Here is a 20879-nt window from a genome sequence, read left to right as displayed (position 1 = left end):
GTTACCTTTGAATGGACACATGCATAATACTTCTTGATTTTTTACGTTGTCCGTTTCACGGTGGAACTGACCATGTAATTCTATGCAGAGTAATGTTTCTTCTCTCTCGACGGCTATTTTTGATCGGTATTCATTAACACTCTCAACTTCATTTTTGGTAAATACTTCTGCATTAGCAGCATACTGCAGCATGTCTTGTTCACTGTTTACCAAATACTCTGTCATGTTTCTTCTTTCCCTGTTGATGCAGTCTTGCATGCTAATCAGGCCACGCCCACCTTTACACCTCTTCATGTACAGCATGTGTACGTTCGCCTGAGAATGAAGGGCACTATGCATTGTAATTTTCTTTCGAGTAGTACGATCTAGGTTTTTCAATCTCCGCTCGTGTCCATTTCAGAAGGTGTGCACTATAGCGGACTACAGCAACAGCCCATATGTTGATAGCAGTAACAAGCTTCTTTGCATTTAGTTTTGACTTCAAGAGAAGTTTGAGGCACTTCAAATATGCAGTGGTGACTTTGTCTTTCATTTTTCCGCGTAACATATTAATCCCACGGGACTTGTACGTACCATCACCCGGATATCCCATTCGCTCTCCATTTGGTAGTTCTATTACCCTACAATCTGCTCTTTTCTTTCGTCTCAAAGTGAGAAAGTGAGCACCGCATGCTTTGCGATCCCGAATTCCATTCTTATACCCTTGCTGCACATCTGTATTGTCTCAACCAGGCTCTCCATTCCAGGCTCTGCTTTTGTGAAGTTTTAAACCATCTATGAAGAGGTGGTTGAGACGAGGTCCATTCTTCCTCGGCTCATAGCAAGCGTTCCTTTTTGCAAATAACAAATGGCAAAGATGAACAAGAATCTCCCTAGAAGAAAGATACCTCTTTTGATTGTTACACGGCTAAGTGCTCGTTGCTACCGAAAACTAGGTATTTTGTTCTTGATTAGTGCACGCACGTTCTCAGCTACTTCACACATGTTTCCAGAATCCATCAATGCAGTAATATGTCATAAGCATTTCCACCAGTAGGAAATGCTCAAATACTGGACGAGCACGCGCAGAAGTCTTTCGTCGCTCTTTGCACATTTAGTACCAACCCGACTAACAGCACTCCTATGTTTATATACGAACTGGCGATGTCCTCTCGTAGTACTGACAGGCCAGAAATTTTTGGAAATTGTCCGAGGATCTTGGCCCGAAAGTCATCCGCAACGGACTAGCCAGTTGGTTCTCGTCGATGCTCAAAGGCTCCCCGAGAACATCGGCGCTCTTACCCACCAGTAAACCTCTAGAGAACACCAATATAGAAATTACACAGACTGCATCGTCTGACTTGCAGTGGGGCCAGTAGCACTTTCATAAGTTGTGACTACCATTTGAAGCAAATTTATGACAAAAGACGTTCTTGTGACTATCCCATGTTTGTATATCCAGGACTACATTGTCTAATATATTCATTTTTAAGAGTATAAAGTTTAATGTAAAGAATATTCAATTGCTATTTTCTAGCAGGTCGACTCGTTTGCTTCATGGAATACCGAATGTTTTTTCAAGCATTTTTATGTCTGAGCGCAAGAGAATTTTTTAAATAGAATTTTAGGTAAATGCTTGTAGGTACAATCTCTACCTCCTTTACCAGAAACATAAGAAACCAGAATTTGAATACCCTTTTTTGTGTGCAAATGACTCACGGCTGAGACCACACATTTTATTTGGAGAAATGATCTTAGAGTTTGACAAATACTTATTTTATCTGTTTCTGATATTTGCGAGATGATGTGGAGATAGAAGACAATAGGTTGAGCGTTATAAAAATAATATTAGATATTTCTTATATCAGCACAAGAAAGAATGAACTGCAATATAGACCTGGTGTAAGTTGAACTAAAATAAACACAAGGCATTTTATTTGATACTCTTCCGATTCTGTCAAATGATAATAATGATATCTAGTAATTGCCATTATTTTCTGTGACGTATAAGATGAGTCAATTGATTCTCTGTGACTGATTGGCACTAGGTTGAATTAAAGACAAATTTTAACCCACTTCGTAACTTTATGATTGAATGCAATAAGGCTCAAACGGATTTTATTCCGACGCCTTCACCCAAATGATGAATATGCTGCAGTTGATGATGATTTCTAATACTATCATAGGAACATAAACTGTGGGTCAGTTATATGGTTACCTAATTTGATAGAATTTTCTCTGGTGATGAGCTTTATCGAGCCATTTTTCCCTTTTGTATTTGAGCACTTTAGTTTTGTTTTGTACACTATTCATAGCCGAAACTACACATTCCTTAGATTTGATCATCGACCAAATTTTTTCAAGGGGGTATAGCCACAGAATACAACAGGTTTTACTATATAAAATGTTTATTTGGAAGAGGAATTTACTAAAGCTTATGGCAGATACACAAGTATGAGTATTAAAATTTTTTTTCTCTTTAGAGTGAGAAACTGTATTTAGATATTGTTGTAGGCTTAGTTAAACAAATCTGTACCTTGGAAAACGTATTTAAAAGAGAATTTAAAACTCTGAAGCACCAGGCCTGACACTGCTTTTAAAAGACTTTTTGCAATGATATTTTTTTCTGAATGCTATTTTAGAAAAAGGTTATCCGGTTACATGGGCAAATGCGGATATGGAAGCATTCTAAGTACAGAATACTCAATATTGAGTGAATTCTTACTTATGAGATAAAGTCAAATATTTTAAAGTTTTGAGAAATGTTTGGATACGAAGTTTTTTCAGTCAATAATGAAAGATAATCACTAACTTGCAGTTACACATGAAGTAAACCTCCAAATTAAATTTAACTTTGAAAAAATTAATTAATGCATTTAATGTGATTTTTATAAATGTTATATCTCCATTGTTTTACGAACAGAATAAAAAATATTCTGTTTCATCCTAATATAACATATTTATAACTACTTATATAAAGTGTACAATTTATATCTATATGTGTTGTAAATGTCCATCATACGATAAAATTCTTTAGCAGACTTTATCTTTATTTACATTTGAAATATAAATAAACTATTAACATTGGAGGAGTCAGATCTTAATTGCTTATTTATTGTCGATCACCATCATGGTAAGATATTATTTTCAGCTAATAACGTGAATTATTTTGTGGTTTGCGGAATTGTGGTTTCCTTATTGAGCTCCGTGGGCATAAACTGCAAATGAATGCTCTGATATAAAACATTCTTCGCACGAGATGAAAAGCTACAAAAGCCCATATGTACAGAATTTTGCTATACAGAAAGGCATATTATAGAAGTTGTTGACAATATCAGTAGCAACAACATTGCTTTTAACTTCGATCACAAGATATTAAGGATAATAAAAGAGATAGTTGACTACCATATTAACTTTATGATTTTGGAACTAAAAGCGATTAGTCGATTTGTTTGAGAGGACCAGGATAATTTTCCTCATTGAGGATAGTACAGAAGTTCAGACTGGTGTACATCATTGGCTAAAACGTTATACATCAAGCTTTTAAATTGATCCCGCCTCAACTGCGAAGAAATTATGTCAAATTATATTTGGCCATACTCCAGCTTTCAGGAGGTTATTTAAGCAGTTTGAAGCAAAATATAAGAAGAATTTGAATCGACTCTCACCCTGGAGAAACAACATTGTAAGTAGAACGTTGCTCTGTACATCTCCATTATCAAAAACGCAACTGCAGTTATGATTTCATTCTTAGGAAATGCACTCCAATGATCATACGTTTAAACTTGCGTATCATTCAAGAAATTATATAAGAAAATTGCACAACCACAATAGATATTCTCAATTAAGAGGAGCCTAAGCAAATCCACTTCGAAAAGACACTTTAGATAAAGATAAAGTAGATAAGCTCCAGCGTCTCTTCGAAGATAAGCTCGAACGTCTTTTCGAAAGATAGTTCTTTAGTAGGAAAAAGATTAGTGCATTTCATTCACCTGCAAATGATTTATTCTTAGTTAACTGTGAGATAATATGAATATTACACTAAATTTTCCTAATTTGTATTATAAGAATTTAAAATAATTAGCTCTTATAAATTAGTGCTATTCACAATTATACTGAAATACATCTTCGTTAATTGACATTTCAATCACTAGTTTAATATTCAAAATTATATTTCTTTGGTGATTTATATGTGCAGTTCAAATTATTTTAAAAAACGACTTTATCTAAGAGATCGGGAACAGTCTTGAAAAAATATTTTCTAGGATTAATCTAAACTAGTGGGACAATTAGAGATTTCGCAATGTCTTCAAATAAGCGAAGAATTTCAACAAATTCTTTTGAAATCTGATATTTAATAAAAATTTTACTTTAAAGTATAATCGAAATGAACTTGGAAGGTATTGCTTATTTACCTTCTTGTGGTGAATTGGCAGATATCGCGTGATTTATAGTTTAAGGAAATAAAAGACAAAGAAAAAAAGATAAAACTTAGTCATATATAGGCCTTGGAGTGGCTGTGTAGTGTAGTAAGAAGTTTGTTTTCCAACCACATGTTCCGGGTGCAGTTCTATTGCGCGGACCCTGGAACGAATGTCACATACTTCTGCTTGGGTCCAATTAAAACGTTGTGAGTGGATTTAATAGATGGAAATCGAAAGAAACTCGTCGTATGTGTGTGTGTAGCTATATATGAGTATAATATATATGAGTGTATTAGTGTGTGCGTGCGCGAGCGTTTTTCTGACTGTTCTGTATTTATTTCTCCCACCACTGCTTTATTTATCTTGATGTGTTCACGTCGCCGTAACGTAGCACCTCGGTTAAGAACATAAGTACTATCGATTCGTTCGAATAAAAAGTCTTCAAGGCGGTGTCCTATCATGACCGCATACTAATGACTTAAACAGGTAAAACGTAAAAAGTATATATTTATTAAAACAAACTATGCTTTTTTCGTTCCAACCACCACCATGTTACAATCCAAATTATTTACCAATTTTCATTTCTTTGCACTCTCTTTGTATATCTCTATCTGGATATCGACTGATATATCTGTAGACTCACCATCTACGAGGCGCATTCAAACAGTACTTGACTTCATTTTTCCAGCCCAAACTAATACCCCGTGGGCAAAATCCCTTGGGTGAAAGATGACACTATCTTTTTTGTGCATGAGCGAAAATGTTCGTAGCAGTAGACCGCGTCTGTACAGACATGCAGTGCGTGCACGTCAGATTTTCGCTTTCATGCAAGCCGGCCGAACGCATCCAGCAGAGACATAAACCTATATCTTATCACTAGTGAAGATGGTCTTCGTAAAGTCTGCGTCATGGTTTGCACAGTCCAGGTTGTCCTGAGTGATTTCCAAGAAGTTGCTGTTACTGCTCTGTTAGCACCTTGAAGACGAATCTTGCCGACATGACGGTCTTCCACGACTATTCTCCGAACCTTCTCAATCGGCCTCTCGTTTCGACTTGTGGATGGTCTGCCTGAGCGTGCCTCGCTCTCCACTGAGGTGCTACCATGTTTCAAGCAGTTGTGCCACTCTTTGACCTAAGTTTTGCTCATGGCATCATAACCAAAGGCCTGCTGAATCTTCTGGATGGTTTGAGCTTGAGTATCAAGATTTTCGCGCCGGTAGACCTTGTCATTTCCCGGCTATTACACCTAAGGTAATTTTGCAAAAAGCTTGATACTCAAGCTCAAACCATCCGAAGAAGAGTACATTGAAATTTGAAAGGATGATTTTACTAATCATTTAATTCTTTAAAAGGTTGGTGAGAGTGGTAAAATTGATGTGGTTAAATGGAGCTTGATACCATTTATAATTTCTTTATTTTTCTTTGTTGTGAATGCTGATTTCATAGTTTTACTTAAAGTAAATCTCGTGCATTCTTTGTACTTCCTTCCTCTACAGCCCTTCAGATTCTTGAAGTCAAGAAAAAAAATTATAAATATTGTGATAGGAGGTAGGAAGGTCAGGTGTTACTTGTGTGGGAGCACAAAACACTAGAAAACGTTCTATCCCTGTGTAAAAAGCAACTAAAGTCGATTTACTGCCCACGCCAAAGTCACAACATCAATAACAACACCAACAGCTGAAACTTCTGGCAAGAGCATACTCACACAAAAACCAGCCTCCAGTTTCTCCTGCTGAATCACTGTCAACGAATAAAAATGATGGAACACAGAGAGTAACAAGTATGGTCAATATAAAGGCCCTAAAACAAAAGGCAAAATGCCATAACTCCACCAGATAAAATACAAACGTGGACGACCCCTCCCCACACCACCACCAGTAAAACAAAATTCCAAATAGTCATATGTCAGGACATGCACTGAAGCAACACCAAGAATCATAACCCGATATTTTAACATTTCTGATGGTCTTAAGTATAAAAAAATTATTAAAGATTTATATAGAACTACATTCAGAGTATGTCTATAGGCTATTGTGTTTAGACCTGGTTTCTATCCTCAAACTGTTCCGTGTTGTAATTTTTTTAAAATAAAGCACACCGAAATAAGAAAAATCAAATATCTGCAATAATCTCGGTCCCATGAGTATCGGATAATGGATTTTCAACTGTATAAAGAAAGTGATTGTGATGATCGTAGTTGTGACGGTGATTGTGGTGAAAGCAGAGACAGTGTTGATGATGACGATGGTCGAGAAAAGTATGGAGGAAGTATGGGAGTCCTGTCAATCTGTCTACAATTTCTAATTATTATTTTATCAACTAATAAGTGATATTTTGTTGTCCTAATTTGTTTCCTGCGGTCTTACTGTTCTTCTGGAAGTAGATTGTTACTTTCCAGATGGTTTTATGACTGTTCGGCCAAGATACCGGTCATCAGCTTCCACATTAGTGATAGATAGATCTTAGGTCGAAAATTTGAAGCCAAGTTCCCTTTCAAGGAATGCTTGAGATATAGCAGCGTTTGTCCACTTATCATCTAGGCAAGGGCGTAACCTTGCTGCAGGCAATCATCCATTATTATTATTATTATTATTTTATGTTTGACTTTTGCTTTATATTTATACAAGTTGGATCCAAGTCTCACCCAGAGACCTCAAGAGACAACAAGTTAGAAGTTCATGTTGGTGTTATGCCTAGGGTGCTTTATATTTGGTTTTGTACATAGCGTTGTTCTAGTGAATGTTTAAGAAACCATAAGAAAATTGTGTTTGTTTTAAACCTTGAGATTACATAGAAAGTATTTTGCGTGGTATGGGCAGTTCCGATGAGCACTATCTTCTGAATTTCTGCCATTTTAGTATTTCCTGGTATCTAAGCTAGGTAGCAATCAACCCCTTTTGCTATCATTCCCAGGGCACCTATGACTACAGGTATTGTTTTAGTCTTCAAGTTCCACATTTTGCTAATTTCTATTTCTATTTCAAGATCTATTCTGATTAGAAAGTGGTGCTGGGTTTGATGGAAAGTGTCAGCTGTCCACAGCCAGTAGACTAAATTGATGATTGTTTACTGGTCATATTTCAAGAACCCTGCGAAGAATTTTTGCAGTTCCAAACGTTACTGATTTTTATAGGTGTTCTATCTCTAGATTTGTACCAATCTTTTTGAGCCATGTGGGTAGTTGAATGTTGATACTTCCAAGTGCGCAAATTACTATTGTTATCACGTGTAATCTCTTCATTGACGACTGCCTTCCTATTTCCTACTTCAAATCGTCATAGTTGTTCAGGTTTTCTTATTTCTCTTTAACCCTGTTGCCACCCGGGCATACTATGTTGATTATAATTCAATTTCTTTCTTTTTTATTCACCACGACAAAGTCCGGTTTCCGATGTCAAGTCAGGTGATCGCAGTGAATCATTGTATTCCACAGGATTTTGCAATCTTCACTCTTGGTGACTCCTTTTGGTGTTTTCTCATACTACGTCTTTGCTCCTTGTAGGCCGTGATTTCCACGAAGCTTCCAGTAGATCATTCTTACCATATAAATCCGTCGTTTTTTTTTGTGATTTGTGCCAATTTCGGGCTTCGCTAACGATGTGCCAAACCAGTTCTCCTCTCTGACCACACATTCGGCATTTGCGGCTCGCGGTAATGTTGTCGAGTCTATTATTTTTTTTCTCTTTATCATGGGTTTTGTTGGAGCTTCTCCAGTTTTGCATGCGTAGCATCCTTGTTACCTTCAGCCGACGGTATCTTGCTATCCATTCTTTTCAGTTATCAAATATTTTCCTGATTATTCTGCCGTGCCTAAGAGGCAAATCATTTCTAACAGTTCTACTGAGCACACTATTCCAATATCCTTTATATTCCCCTTGATACCTTCTAATACTGTTCCCAAGGACACAATAATAATTGGAACCATCTTCATCTTCATTTTCCATTGCCTGGCTATTTCGTACTTAAGAGGTTTCTATTTATCTATCTTTTCGCTTTCCTTCATGACTATTCGTGGGTTAAAGGGGCATGTAACATAAACTTGATAGCATAAGTGGTGAACCTTGTCCATCACAACTAGGTCGATCTATTATGCTCTAGTACCTGACCAGATTGGATTGGGATTCTCAGAGGATTTTGCTAGTCTCCAACTTTTCCACTCTGTGGTTTGTGCTCATACCACGTCTTGCCTCTCTTAAGCCGCCACTTTTCGCACGGTTTCCAATGTGGCGCTTTCACTACGTTATCCTGTCGCCACAACATGTAGTCGTTTGGGGCAAGTCCAAGGTATTCGTTCGTGATATGAACAATGGTTTCATCCACTCTATTGCATATGCGGTACAGCAGAGACACTTGCTCATTCCTAAGGTTGGCCCGCTAGTTCGTGGTCACAGCTTGGTCTTGCACTACCAGTATAGTGTCCTAGGCTTCCTCCCATCAGACAATCCTACCTATATTATCCAGCAGCATCTGTTGTGGCTATACGGAATTGATTCTTTAGTCCTTTCTCATTTTTGTCTGTTCCCAATACTCCCTCGTCCCTAGCAAGGTTTCCTTACTTTGATCTTGGTATCTCACTAAGCTCTCGAGTTCGATACGCAAACAGTCTTCCACACTTATCAGTCCCATTCCTCCATTTGCTCTCTTCATGTATAGGCGATCAGTGGATGATGGGTTCCATGCATCGTTGGAAGTTTTCTTGACTTCCTGTCTATCTTTAGCTTCTCCTCTGTCTACTTCAAGATTCCAGCGCCATACCGAACTACTGCAACTGCGCGCAAGTTTATTTCGGAAAATATATAAAAAAAATTATTGACGAAATTATGTTTCTGGCATCCAGGTTTGAAGCCAATATTTTTCTCACTCGCTGCATGTACTCTCTTTTTTGTCTTTTTCTTCATGTTGTGGTCTTTGATTCCATCTGCCTGAAGTATTCCCAGATATTTATAGCTAGATTGAGGTCAAATTGCTTTAATCATTTCCCCACTTGGAAACCATATGCCTTCTGTCCTGGTAAGCTGTCCTCGTCTCATCACCATCGTAGCACATTTTGATAGGCCAAACTACATCTCGATATCACTGGAGATAATCCGCAGACTGGACTAGGCTGTCCAGTTCTGCCTCAGTTTTTTGCAAATAGCTTCAGGTCGTTCATGAATAGCAAGTGGTTTAGTTTTCCTTTACCTATTCCCAGATCATACCCCAACTTTAGTTTCTGTAGTATTTCACTAAAAGGGATCATTCACCCTCCCACTGGAAGATTCCTCTCTTAATTTTCACCTCTACTTCGCTGCTGTCAATTCCATACCCTAGTAATTCATGCTGTTCCCTATATGGTATCTCATATTATCTGCTCCTACATACATTTCCATTGTTCTTATCATCCAGGAGTGTGGTATCATAGCGTATATTTTGCTATACTCAACCCACGGCATGCTTACGTTTATACGACTTTTTCTGCAGTTTCTGATAATTAGATTGTCAATTAAGAGCTGATCCATCGTTCCCCAGCTCATTTTTCGGCACCCTTTCTGTTCAATGGGTAGAATCCCATTTTTTACCAAGTGTCTGTGCATTTCAGCGGCGAAACATTAATTTCTATGTTACCTGAAGTCAAGTTATTGGTCCAAAGTTGTATGCAATATTTCCATTTTGAGGATGTTTGTCACATAACAATGTCTTTCTCTTTGTCATCCATCTGGGTACTGCTCCTTTCTGGAAGCACTCATCTAGTTGTTGTGCTATCCTTTTTGAAGCCCTCTCAGATTCTTCATTCAATACCCTGGGACTCCATCCAGTCCTGGGCTCTTCCAATTTGGGAATTTTCTTAACTATTTTTTTATCATTTCTGTAGTTATCTTTGTCTTCTTGGACTTCTATATTTCTTAACCTATCTTGGATTTTATACAGCGACTCCGCTTCATCATTATGCTGGTCCCAGATCGATCTCCAGAATGCCTTGTTTTCCTCTGCATCTGGTATCATTGTTGCGTGTATTATTATTACTATTATTATTATTATGATTATTGTTATTATTATTATTATTATTATTATTATTATTATTATATTATTATTATTATTATTATTATTATTATTATTATTATCATCATCATCATCATCATCATCATTGAGTGAGAGAGCAGTGCATGCCATCAAAATGACACTGGGGTAAGATATACGAAGCCCAGTATACCTATCATGACTACCTGTCTGATAAGGGTACACCAGGCACATGCATCACAACCATATTGGCGCGACATGGTGATCTCATATCAAGATAAACAGCGCATGACCTTGCAGGTGGAGCTCAGTTAGAATTCTCTTCTGGTTGAGTAGCCCATCCCACTCAAAAGGTCCCTGAATAAGGATTGTTTAAGGATGTTGGACGAACCACCCCTGTTTGCAAAGGTGAATTATTCAAATCTCTAAGAATTCTTTTCAACAAACGGCTATGATGCCTCCCCACTACTTCTGCTCATGACCAGAGATGCACATATCGTCAGCCACTAAGGGACATGCCTTTCATCCTTTCGGGGTCTAAATCAAATACCAGTGAACCACTGGGGTCAAGACATTCGCCTCATCCCTTCCCCAAAAATGGCTCCCTGGATTTGGTTAAAAAGAGATGATGAGCGATAGATAGAAGGATATTGAGCTTTATTTGATAACCAGTTGATCTAGGAAACAGGGCCTCATATCAGTGAGGGGGGCCGGTGCGCATTGATGCCGTCGAGAGGTAGGCACCGAAACGGCGTGTATTCTCTCTTGATGACCCTATACACTTACTGGCTTCCGGTATGCGGAGTTTTTGACTGGTAGCACTTGCATGTGCAAGTTGTTTGCAGGACATTTATTATTATTATATTTTAAAAAGGATTAACGTAACTCTTCACAAAGGTAAACAGTCAAGATTAAGAGCGCGATTCGATTGTAAGATATTTTATTAGTTGAACGATATTTCAACAGTACGTCTGTCTTTCGCAAGTTCAAAATAAGAGGTGATGAAAATTCTAAATTACAGAAATTTAAACGTAAAGTATGAACGAGAGCAACCAGCGTGCACACGTTGATGAAATGACATCATCAGTTTTTAAGCTACAATTTTATAACAGGCGAAAATAAAGACAGAAAAAGACAAAAAAAAACAGAAAAAAGAAGACGACAGAAAAAAGGAAAGAAAAAGAGGAAAAGAAGAATATTTAATCAAACAGTTTGGTATAAATTTGATGATATTCTCCTGTTATCTTATTCATTTCTCCGGGGGTGATGTTAATAACCCGCAAACATATTTCTCCTCATACATTCTGAGAAGTGAAAGTGAAGCAGATTCAGAATATTTTCTGAAAATATGCACTTTCAAGTCTTCTTCAAAATTGCAGCCGCTTGAAACAAAATGTTCAGCAAGTTCTATCGAACTACTGTTATTGTGCCTGACGTCGAATCTGTGCCCATTAAACCTTTTGTTTAATTGTTCTGTTGTACAACCAGCATAAATTAAGTTGTTTCGTGCATTCTGCAGCATACACCAAATGGGAATATTTACATGTTCCACCTTCTGTATAAATCATAACATTTCTGTTATGATTTCTGATGGAATTCACTTCACTCATGTTGTTGCACAATGAACAGGGCTTACCTCTCTTCCAGCTGTTCTTTAAGGTACAGCGTGCAGATACACCAATGTTCGTTTTCTTGTAGTCAGATATAGAGGTAAATAATTATCTTATATTCTTATTCCGTCTAAAGGCTACAATAGGCGGCTGAGGATATATCTGTTTGAAACGAGGATATTTTTTCGCCACATGCTGGTAACTTTCATGCAATACTTCTGAAATGCCAGCGAAATGTCGGTGCCAGTTAATCACTAAAGGAATTATGTCATATGTTGTATTGTGTTTGCTAAAATTATGCATGTAGGTTTGACTATCTTTGCAAATCTTAGATATTTCATTTGCTATTTCCTTTAATCGTGATTCACTGTAACCGCGTTTGACATAATGACGTACAAAAGCATTTACATGTTTTCAGTAATCCCCGATATCAGTATAAATCCGTTTTATCCTCAAAAATTGGAATTTCGGATTTGACCGAATAAGATGATGTGAATGATCGGGGCGGCGGTGGAGATAAATGTAGTATGACGTGAGCATGCAAAATAACTCTGTCACTATTCTGCCTCCAGAAAACTTGACTTTCGTGTACAAAAATTCAACGCTAGTGTTTGAAAAACTAAACGTAAATTGTATGTTGGACTTAAAGCCATAGTTCTAGCATAACAGTCACAGTAATGCAAGAAGTCGATTAAACTATCCTGTGATCCTTCCCAGACAAAGAATACGTCGTCAATGAACCGTAACCAGAGTATTGGTTCATGACCATGAAGGGATTTGAATGTCTTTAGGTATCGATAAATTAAGTACCAGTTGCGTACTGGGGTGAATGTAACCGACACGTCCCCTCCCCCAAAATGGCTGCCCTTGTAGAAAAAGTTGAAACCATTATCATTATTATTATTGCTGTTGATGTTGATGTTGTTGTTGCTGTTGTTGTTGTTATCATTATTAAGGCTGTGAGCTGGCAGAATCATTAGCACGCCGGGCGAAATGCTAAGTGGCCTGCCGTTACGTTATGAGTTCAAATTTTGCCGAAGTCGACTTTGCCTTTCATCTTTTTGGGGTCGATAAATTAAGTACGATTTAATCGATTATCCCACCCCCGAATTTCAGGCCTTGTCTATTGTGGAAAGGATTATTGTTATATTTTACTTCTTGGAGCCCTCGATCTTACTTGCTGTGGTTAATTCTGTGAGAGCGGGCCACAACTTGTCAAAGATCTCACAGCGTTTCTCAGGGTCTCTTTCCACGAATTATAAGACTTGGTACTTGAGTGTTACGGATCGTGTCAATTCCAATTTCTCCGACATATTTCTTCAACTGGGTTGTTAGTGTTCCTAGTGCCCTTAAAACTACCTGAATGATTGTTACACTCTTCACTGCCCACATTGTTGTAGTTTGGTCTTTTAGAAACTTGTCGTTTTCCACTTTTTCTAGCCCTTTTGTTACCTACGCGTGCGTCCCATGTATAGAAAAAGCTATAATCTCACTTGCTTTATTCATTAATCCACTGCAGTAATGTCTGGTCTTCGGACATCTTTTAGAGAGTCACATTATATTGTAAAATCTCGCAAGATTTTATATTCATTACTCTAGACATTTCATGTTCGTACCCCTTCCGTGTTCTTCCAAGACCGTACTTCTCACACAATCTCTAACGGGCAAATTTATCCACGTTATCGTGTCTCCTTTTGTATTCCTTTTGGGCCAGTTTGCAACACTTACCCACAACATGTGATATTGTTTTTTTTTTATTTTTTATTGCCACACATCTTACAAAGGGTCGATTCACTGCTCTTATTTATCTGGAATTTGGTGCAATTAGTCCTCAGAACTTGTTCATGTGCGCTACATATCAAGGCCTCGATGTAACCTCTTCCTTAGTCACCTTCAGGTGTTGGTCATGTCTTATTCTTCGATTTCTCTGAGGTATTGCCAATACATTGTTTTAATTTTCTGGTTGTTTAATATTTGGCCTTCTTGTTTCTTAAACGTTTTCGGATGCGTCACATTTTCAGAAGGTATTGTAATGCTATTTTCAACCGGGGCTAGCAAGGGTTGAATCTTCTGTTTGACGTACCATCCCATATTGTTCTCCTCGTTGATAACACAAATCTTGTACCCTATGAGGCCTCTTCCTTCCCTGTACCTAGGCATATGTAGTTTATCGATGTCGCTTTTAGGGTACAGTCTCTTGTCTAATACCATCATTTACATGTTTTTTCTATTTATTTCCTCACGCCCGTTCTTTGACCAGCTAGCAATTCATGTACCGTATTGCATTTTAGAAACATCCTATGTATTCATTAGCCTGATCTTGTTCTTTCTATTGAGGTTACTTTCCATAATTAATTTGGTTCTTCTGAGGTATTCTCGCCTAAATCTTTCCTTCATCTCACCGTCCTTGATTTTGCGGTACAGCAAATTACCCAGATACTTCTTTCCATCAGTCTCAACATCCTTGATTCTCTCGCCGTTGGGTAGTTCTACACCATCAGATGACCCTACTTTGTCTTTTTTATGATAAGCATACCACACTCTTCAAATTCCATCCCGATATCCTTACTGAATATCTGCACTGTTGAAACTAGACCATTTATTTTATGTTCACTCTTCCCGAAGATCTTTAAAATATTCATGTATAACAAGTGATTTAATATTTCTTTATTTTGCAAGGTGTACTCCGATGTCACTTTCAATAATATCTGTGTGAGGGATATCATACAAATCACAAATAGTAATAGCGACAGACTATCTCCCTGAAATATACCTTACTTGATGTTAACCCTCACCAAAAATTTTCCATATGCCGTGTTAACTCTATTTTCCAGTTCTTCAATGATCTGATCGAATTTGAGATGTTATCATACATCTGTACTGATTCAAGGATTTCTAAAATCCAGGAAGAGAGTCCATGACATACGTTTTCATATAACCGATCCACGCCATACTCAGATTAGTATGTCTTTTCTTACAGTCGTTCAACACCATTCTGTCTATCAGGAGTTGATCCTTTGTACTTTGGTTTTTCGTCTGGCGTCCCTTCCTTTCCACTGGCAGTTTGTCATTCATTTCCAGGAAGTCATATACAAAATTAGATATTAATCCTGACATCAACTTGCATATCAGGGGTAGGCAGGAGACTGGCCAGTAATTATCAACTGCATTACATTTCCCAAAATCCTTTTCGCAAAGAACCGCTTCACTGATGGTCATCCACTTTGGAACTTCCACTCCGTTGTTGAGCCTTTTATCCATCTGCGCAGTAATTATTTTGTGTGTATTATTATTTTTATCACTGTTGTTTACCTTTAATTTGCTGTGTCCCAGCAAGTGGCTTCGGAGAATGTACTATTCATGGAGGGGCTTCTGGCTCTACTGCTTCTCAAATTGTTTCTGCCATTTCTTTTTTGCAGTCTGCTTGATTCGATTTGCTTGCTTGCCAGCAGTGGTTTCAGGCTCCTCATCAAATTCAGAGTTAATGCCAAGTTCCCTTTCAAATTATAAGCTTCTTTGACAACAGAGTGTGACTTTGTGTTGCTTTCATGTTCGCATACAAGTCGCAGCATCTAGTCCTCTGTAGTAGATAAGTACCTGCTTATTCCTATAATGGGGGTCTTATAGCGTAGTTCTCATTGCATCATTCTTCACCCACCACTGCTTCTAGGTAGGTACAGACTGTTTTATATCTGCCTAAGGGTGGTGCATGTTCTTGAATGTCAATATTTATCTTGTCTTCCTGTCCAGACGTTGGAGTGCCGTAGGATTTCAGATAATGATGTTAAAACTGTACTAGACTAGTGGAAGTGCTAGGGTGTTAATGGCATCGATGCAGTTCTTAGAGTTGAGTTCAGTTTTCAGTACAAGATTTATTCTCCAATAGTACTAATTTCTTTTTTTTTTCTTCATAGTAGCATGATGTATACCATCTCCTTCATTTAGTCCAAGGTATTTATAATTTTCTTAAGTTCCTTGATGGCAGTGTTGATATTTAATTCAATAGTAGTTGTTCATCTGAGCTTGCCTCTTACAAAAGTTTCTTTAGCCCATTTATAGAGGCTAAAATCCATACCGATGCCATTGCTAAAGTTTTTAACAGTTTTTAACTGACCTAGTTCATGGTCATTCCTTGCACACAGCTTCAGATCGTCCATGTAAGAAAAGGTGGGTTTATTATATTATTGAAATAACTCAAGTTTTGTTGGAACTTCTGGAGTCTTGCATGCGTTGCAGGTTAGCTACCTGCAGCATACGTTAACACGCTATTTGTTCTGTCCATCTATCTAAGGAAGGAAACATTTTATAGCAGCTCTACTTTGGCACTCTATTCCAATGCCTTCTAATACTGTCCCCCAAGGACCTACCAACAATACCTGACACTATCTTCACCTTCATTTTTCCATAGTCAGGCTACTTTCTATTTAAGAACATTGTATATGTCTATTTTTTGGCTTCCTTCTTGATTATTCGTAGGTGAAAGGGACACGCAACATCAATATATAGCACATATGAAGTATCTTGTCCGCTGCAACTATGTGCGGTCTGTTATGCTCTAAAACCTGATCTGCTTAGACTGGAAAATTCAAGAGGACGTTGCAGACCTTCATCTCCATCACTCACTGCGTTTTGTGCTTACAGCAAGTCTTGCTTCTCCCCAGCTCCCACTTTTCAAACAGTTACCAATGTAGCACTTTCGTTATCTCATCGTTATAATGTCTTTGAGAAGGTCTGGGGCATTCTTTCACGATATGGGTAATGGCTTCGTCAACTCTATCACAGAATCGGCACAGTGGAGACACTTGCTCGTTCCAAAGGTTGACCCTCTAATTCGTAGCTAAAGCTTAGTCCTGTGCCACAGTATGGTGCGCTCAGTCTCTCTTTTCGGTGTTCGTTTTTCAGCCAGTCCTACCTATATTCTCCATCAACTTCATTTGTGGATACATGGAATTGACTGTGTAGACTCTTATTGTGTAGTGCTTCTCCATGCTCTTTTTCGTATTTCTTCCCTAACTGACACGAGCAAGGTTTCTTTACTTTGAGACAGGTGCCTCAGTATGTTCACAAGTTCGATATGTACGCAGTCTCTCACACTTATCAGTCCTCTTCCTCTATTTGCTCTCTTGATGTATAGGTGATCAGTGTCTGCTCTGCACGTGGATGATGGGTTGCATGCATTTTTAGGAGCTTTCTTGACTTCCTGTCTAACAACTGTAGCTCATCCTCTGTCTACCTCAGAATACCAGCGCCATACCGTGTCATTGCGGCTGTGTGTGTGTTTAATGCCGAAACTATGTCTCCCGCATTCAACTTTGAATACAATATTTTCTCAACCGCCACAGATACCTTTTCTTTGTCTTTTCTCTTATATCATTGTGCTCAAATCCATCTGTCTCAAGCATTCCTAGGTATTTATATCTGTATTCAGGTCCAATTATTTTCATCATTTCAGCACTTGGCATAAACACATCTATTCTGACAAGCTTTCCTTGTCTCACCACCATCATAGCACATTTTGAAAGTTCAAATTCCTTCTTGATATCATTTGAGGGAATCCGCACAGACTACACTAGACTGTGCAGTTCTTCCTCTCTTTTTGTGAACCATTTCGTCATCCATGAATAGCAAGTGATTAAGCTTTCCTTTACCACTTCCAAGACCACTTTGTAGTATATTATGGTTGCATAACGAAATACGGTGTCCCTATAGGTCATTAATACTTCCCAGATCAGACTCCAGCTTTGTCACCTGAAATATTTCAATCGGGGGAATGATTCTCAGTACGAAGATCATTGGGGTTACACTGTCCCACTGGAAGATTCTTCTCCCATTTTTCACTTTTAATACCCGATTCCTTGCAGTCAATTAAGTTCTCCAACATTCCATACTGTTCCATATAAAGCATCTTATGCTTTCTGCTACTCCATACATTTCCATAGTCCTCGTTAACCAAGTGAGGGGAATCATATCGTATGCTTTACGATAACCAATCCATAATATCTTCAGATTTGTGTGTCTTCACTTGTAGTTTTTGATAATCAGTTTGTTTATTAAACGCTGATCTATTCCATAGGTCGCAACTCATTATTTTTCTAAATATCCATACAGTTGACCGGCCAAAAATACGTGATAATAGTTTCCACATTAGCAGAAGACGTGTTATTGGTCGTAAGTTGGATACAATTTTACTATTTTCAACAGCCTTGATACATAACAATGTCTTTCCCTTTGTCATCCAGCTGGGTATTGAGCCTTTCCGCAAGCAGTTAGTTATCCAGCTGTTCAGAATCGTTTGCATGCCGGGCGAAATGTTTAGCGGGATTTCGTTCGTCTTCATGTTCTGCGTTAAAATTCCGCTGGTGTCAACTTTGCCTTTCATCCTTTCTTGGTCGATAAGATAAGTACCAGCTGAGCACTGGGTTCGATGTAATTGACTAGTCCTCTCCCTTGAAACTTCAGGCCTTGTACCTATGGTAAAAAGGATTATTATCATTTTTATAATAAAAAAACGTCTTCTCATTGAAGATAGTATCTTCGGACTGACTCGGCGATATTCTGGTCACAACATCTGTTAAGTTGACGGAGTTTCTAACAACAACTCAGGTCAGTTTTCGTAGGATAAATTTTAATTTTGTTTTTGCATATCGGACAACCAGAATATTACAAATGAGACGAGTTCACTGCGCAAATAAACCCAGTGGGAATGTATCAACCTGTAACAACTTTCATAATTTATTTATCAATATATGGCGAGCAGGCAGTATCGTTAGTGCGACGGACAAAATTCTTAGCGGCATTGCGTTCGTCTTTACGTTCTGAGTTCAAATTCCGCCAATGCCGACTTTGCCTTTCATCCTTTTGAAGTCGATAAAATAAGTACCAGTTGGACACTGGGGTCGATGTAATCGCTTTACTACCTTCACCGAAATTTCTGGCCTTGTACCAAAATTTGAAATCAATACATGCAGCATATTGGGCGGCTAGTTGGCAGAATTGGTAGCACACCGGGTAAAATGCTGCCGGCATTTCGACCGTCTTTACGGTCTGAGTTCAAATTCCGCTGTAGTGGATTTTGCCTTTCATTTCTTCGGGTAAACAAAATAAATACCATTTGAGAACTTATCGATTTAATCCCTCTCTCAAAAATGTCGGCTTTGTGCCAGTATTTAAAACCAAATATGCAATATATTGAGAACTGAGAATTATTTTATTTAAGAATTTTGTCTGAACTAATAGGCAAAAAATAAAAATATATTTACCGTTTCTAACGAAATTGAAGGTAATCTTAATTCTAATACCTTATTCGTATCTATCGTTTATGCAAGTTTTGTATAAATTGTATGTCCACATACGAGTGTGTGTCTGCGTTCCTATATTCTTATATATTCGGGAATTTGAGATTATATATTTTCGCTTGAAGTATCTGATTTATATAATAATTTGAGACAAGTCTCTGGAGACTTTCGACAATGGCATGCTGTGACATTAAATTTGTGCAGGAAAATTGTGATGGGAAAACGTAGTCAGAAAACGAGTTACAGAGAAATGGATTTCTAGCAAAGAATGTGGTTGAAGAACGAACGAAATCGGGTGCAATGAACATAATTAAGGGAGAGATTGACTGTTCGCAGGTTATACTTAGAGAAGAGAGGAAGAGGATTAGAATTAGTTTGCCAATAAAACTGAAATCTTTACTCTACAGTTCAAAAACTTATTCCAATTAACTTATGATTCCACCCTGAAAGGGTTAAGACTTTTTTGTTTGTATGTCTTTCTAATGTTTATAAATGGGATTCTGGTTTCTAAAATATAAGAACTGATTTTTTTTTCTTTTGGCTTTGTTATGTGTCTTAGGAGTTAAAATAATGTATAGAATTAAAATTTTCTTCATATGTAAGTTATTTTGGAAATTATGATAAATTTGCTAAAAGTTCCAAATGGGGATCGCTGAAAAAAAGCATTTTTGTCCCTTTCTATTCAATTGCAATTATAAGCATTTTAGTTTGTTTTTTTAACTATGGTATCAAATGTGAACGTGTACGAAATAGCAATGTATGATATAGATGGGAAACGCAAAAAAAAAAAACGCTTGCAGTCAATATTTTTGTAAGTCAAAAGTTGCGATTTATGACAGAGCTAATAATGACAAACTTTAATTACTAAATATTGTTAAACACAGCTCTGCAAATGCAATGTACATAAGCAATTCGCTTTAAATACAACTGGCAATGAGACTGTTTTTAGCAGATCCCCAAATGGGGCTCATGGCAGCAATAGGTTAATCTAAAAAGTATTCGTCGCAGAAACACAATTTTTAAGGAACTAAATGATGCAATAATGCACTTCTAACAAACGGAAAGCAGGTTCAGACATCAGTTTATTCAGTAAGTCATATGAAACAGGCTGGTGACAATTTATAAATTTATTTTTGATAAAATAATTGATAAACACTTGATATCTAGTCAATTAATACAACAGAACTTTTAAAGCAAAAAGATTATAACTCATTTCTAATGACGTGTGGTGATAAAATTATTAACATAATTATGATAATTTGAAAATGGAGGTTTCTCATCAAGATGATTACCATAGGTTTTGATTGTATCTTATGCGAGAGACTGTTTTCTTAATGAAAACAAACTATCTTGCATAAGATACAATCAAAACCTGTGGTAGTCATTTCAAGACAAATAGCAACTGGAATACATTAAATGACAAATTATAAAACACCATATGGTTGTAAGTGATTATATATATGTGTGTGTGTGGATGGATGGATGTACGCATGTATATATATGTATCTATCAATATATATATATATATATATATATATATGCTAGCATGGAGAACGGACGTTAAACGATGATGA

General features: G+C 37.4%; 1 protein-coding gene and 1 long non-coding RNA gene across 2 annotated transcripts in view; both read right to left on the bottom strand.

The window, feature by feature from the left end:
* The window catches only part of LOC115223593 (protein Wnt-1-like), a 138922-nt gene that overhangs the window by 91552 nt on the left and 26491 nt on the right, over positions 1–20879 (bottom strand). The gene's annotated exons all lie outside the window — the stretch shown is intronic.
* LOC118767584 lies at positions 1923–12430 on the bottom strand. The gene is made up of 3 exons (XR_005003503.1): positions 11953–12430; positions 8932–8934; positions 1923–1933 (listed from the first exon to the last, which is right to left on the bottom strand). It is a non-coding gene; the product is annotated as an uncharacterized LOC118767584 (long non-coding RNA).

The sequence above is a fragment of the Octopus sinensis genome, linkage group LG23, assembly GCF_006345805.1.
Source record: "Octopus sinensis linkage group LG23, ASM634580v1, whole genome shotgun sequence".
In the NCBI taxonomy this organism is placed as follows: Eukaryota; Metazoa; Mollusca; class Cephalopoda; order Octopoda; family Octopodidae; genus Octopus; species Octopus sinensis.
The sequence above is the reverse complement of the archived record's forward strand: the minus strand, read 5'-3'. Positions and strand labels throughout refer to the sequence as shown.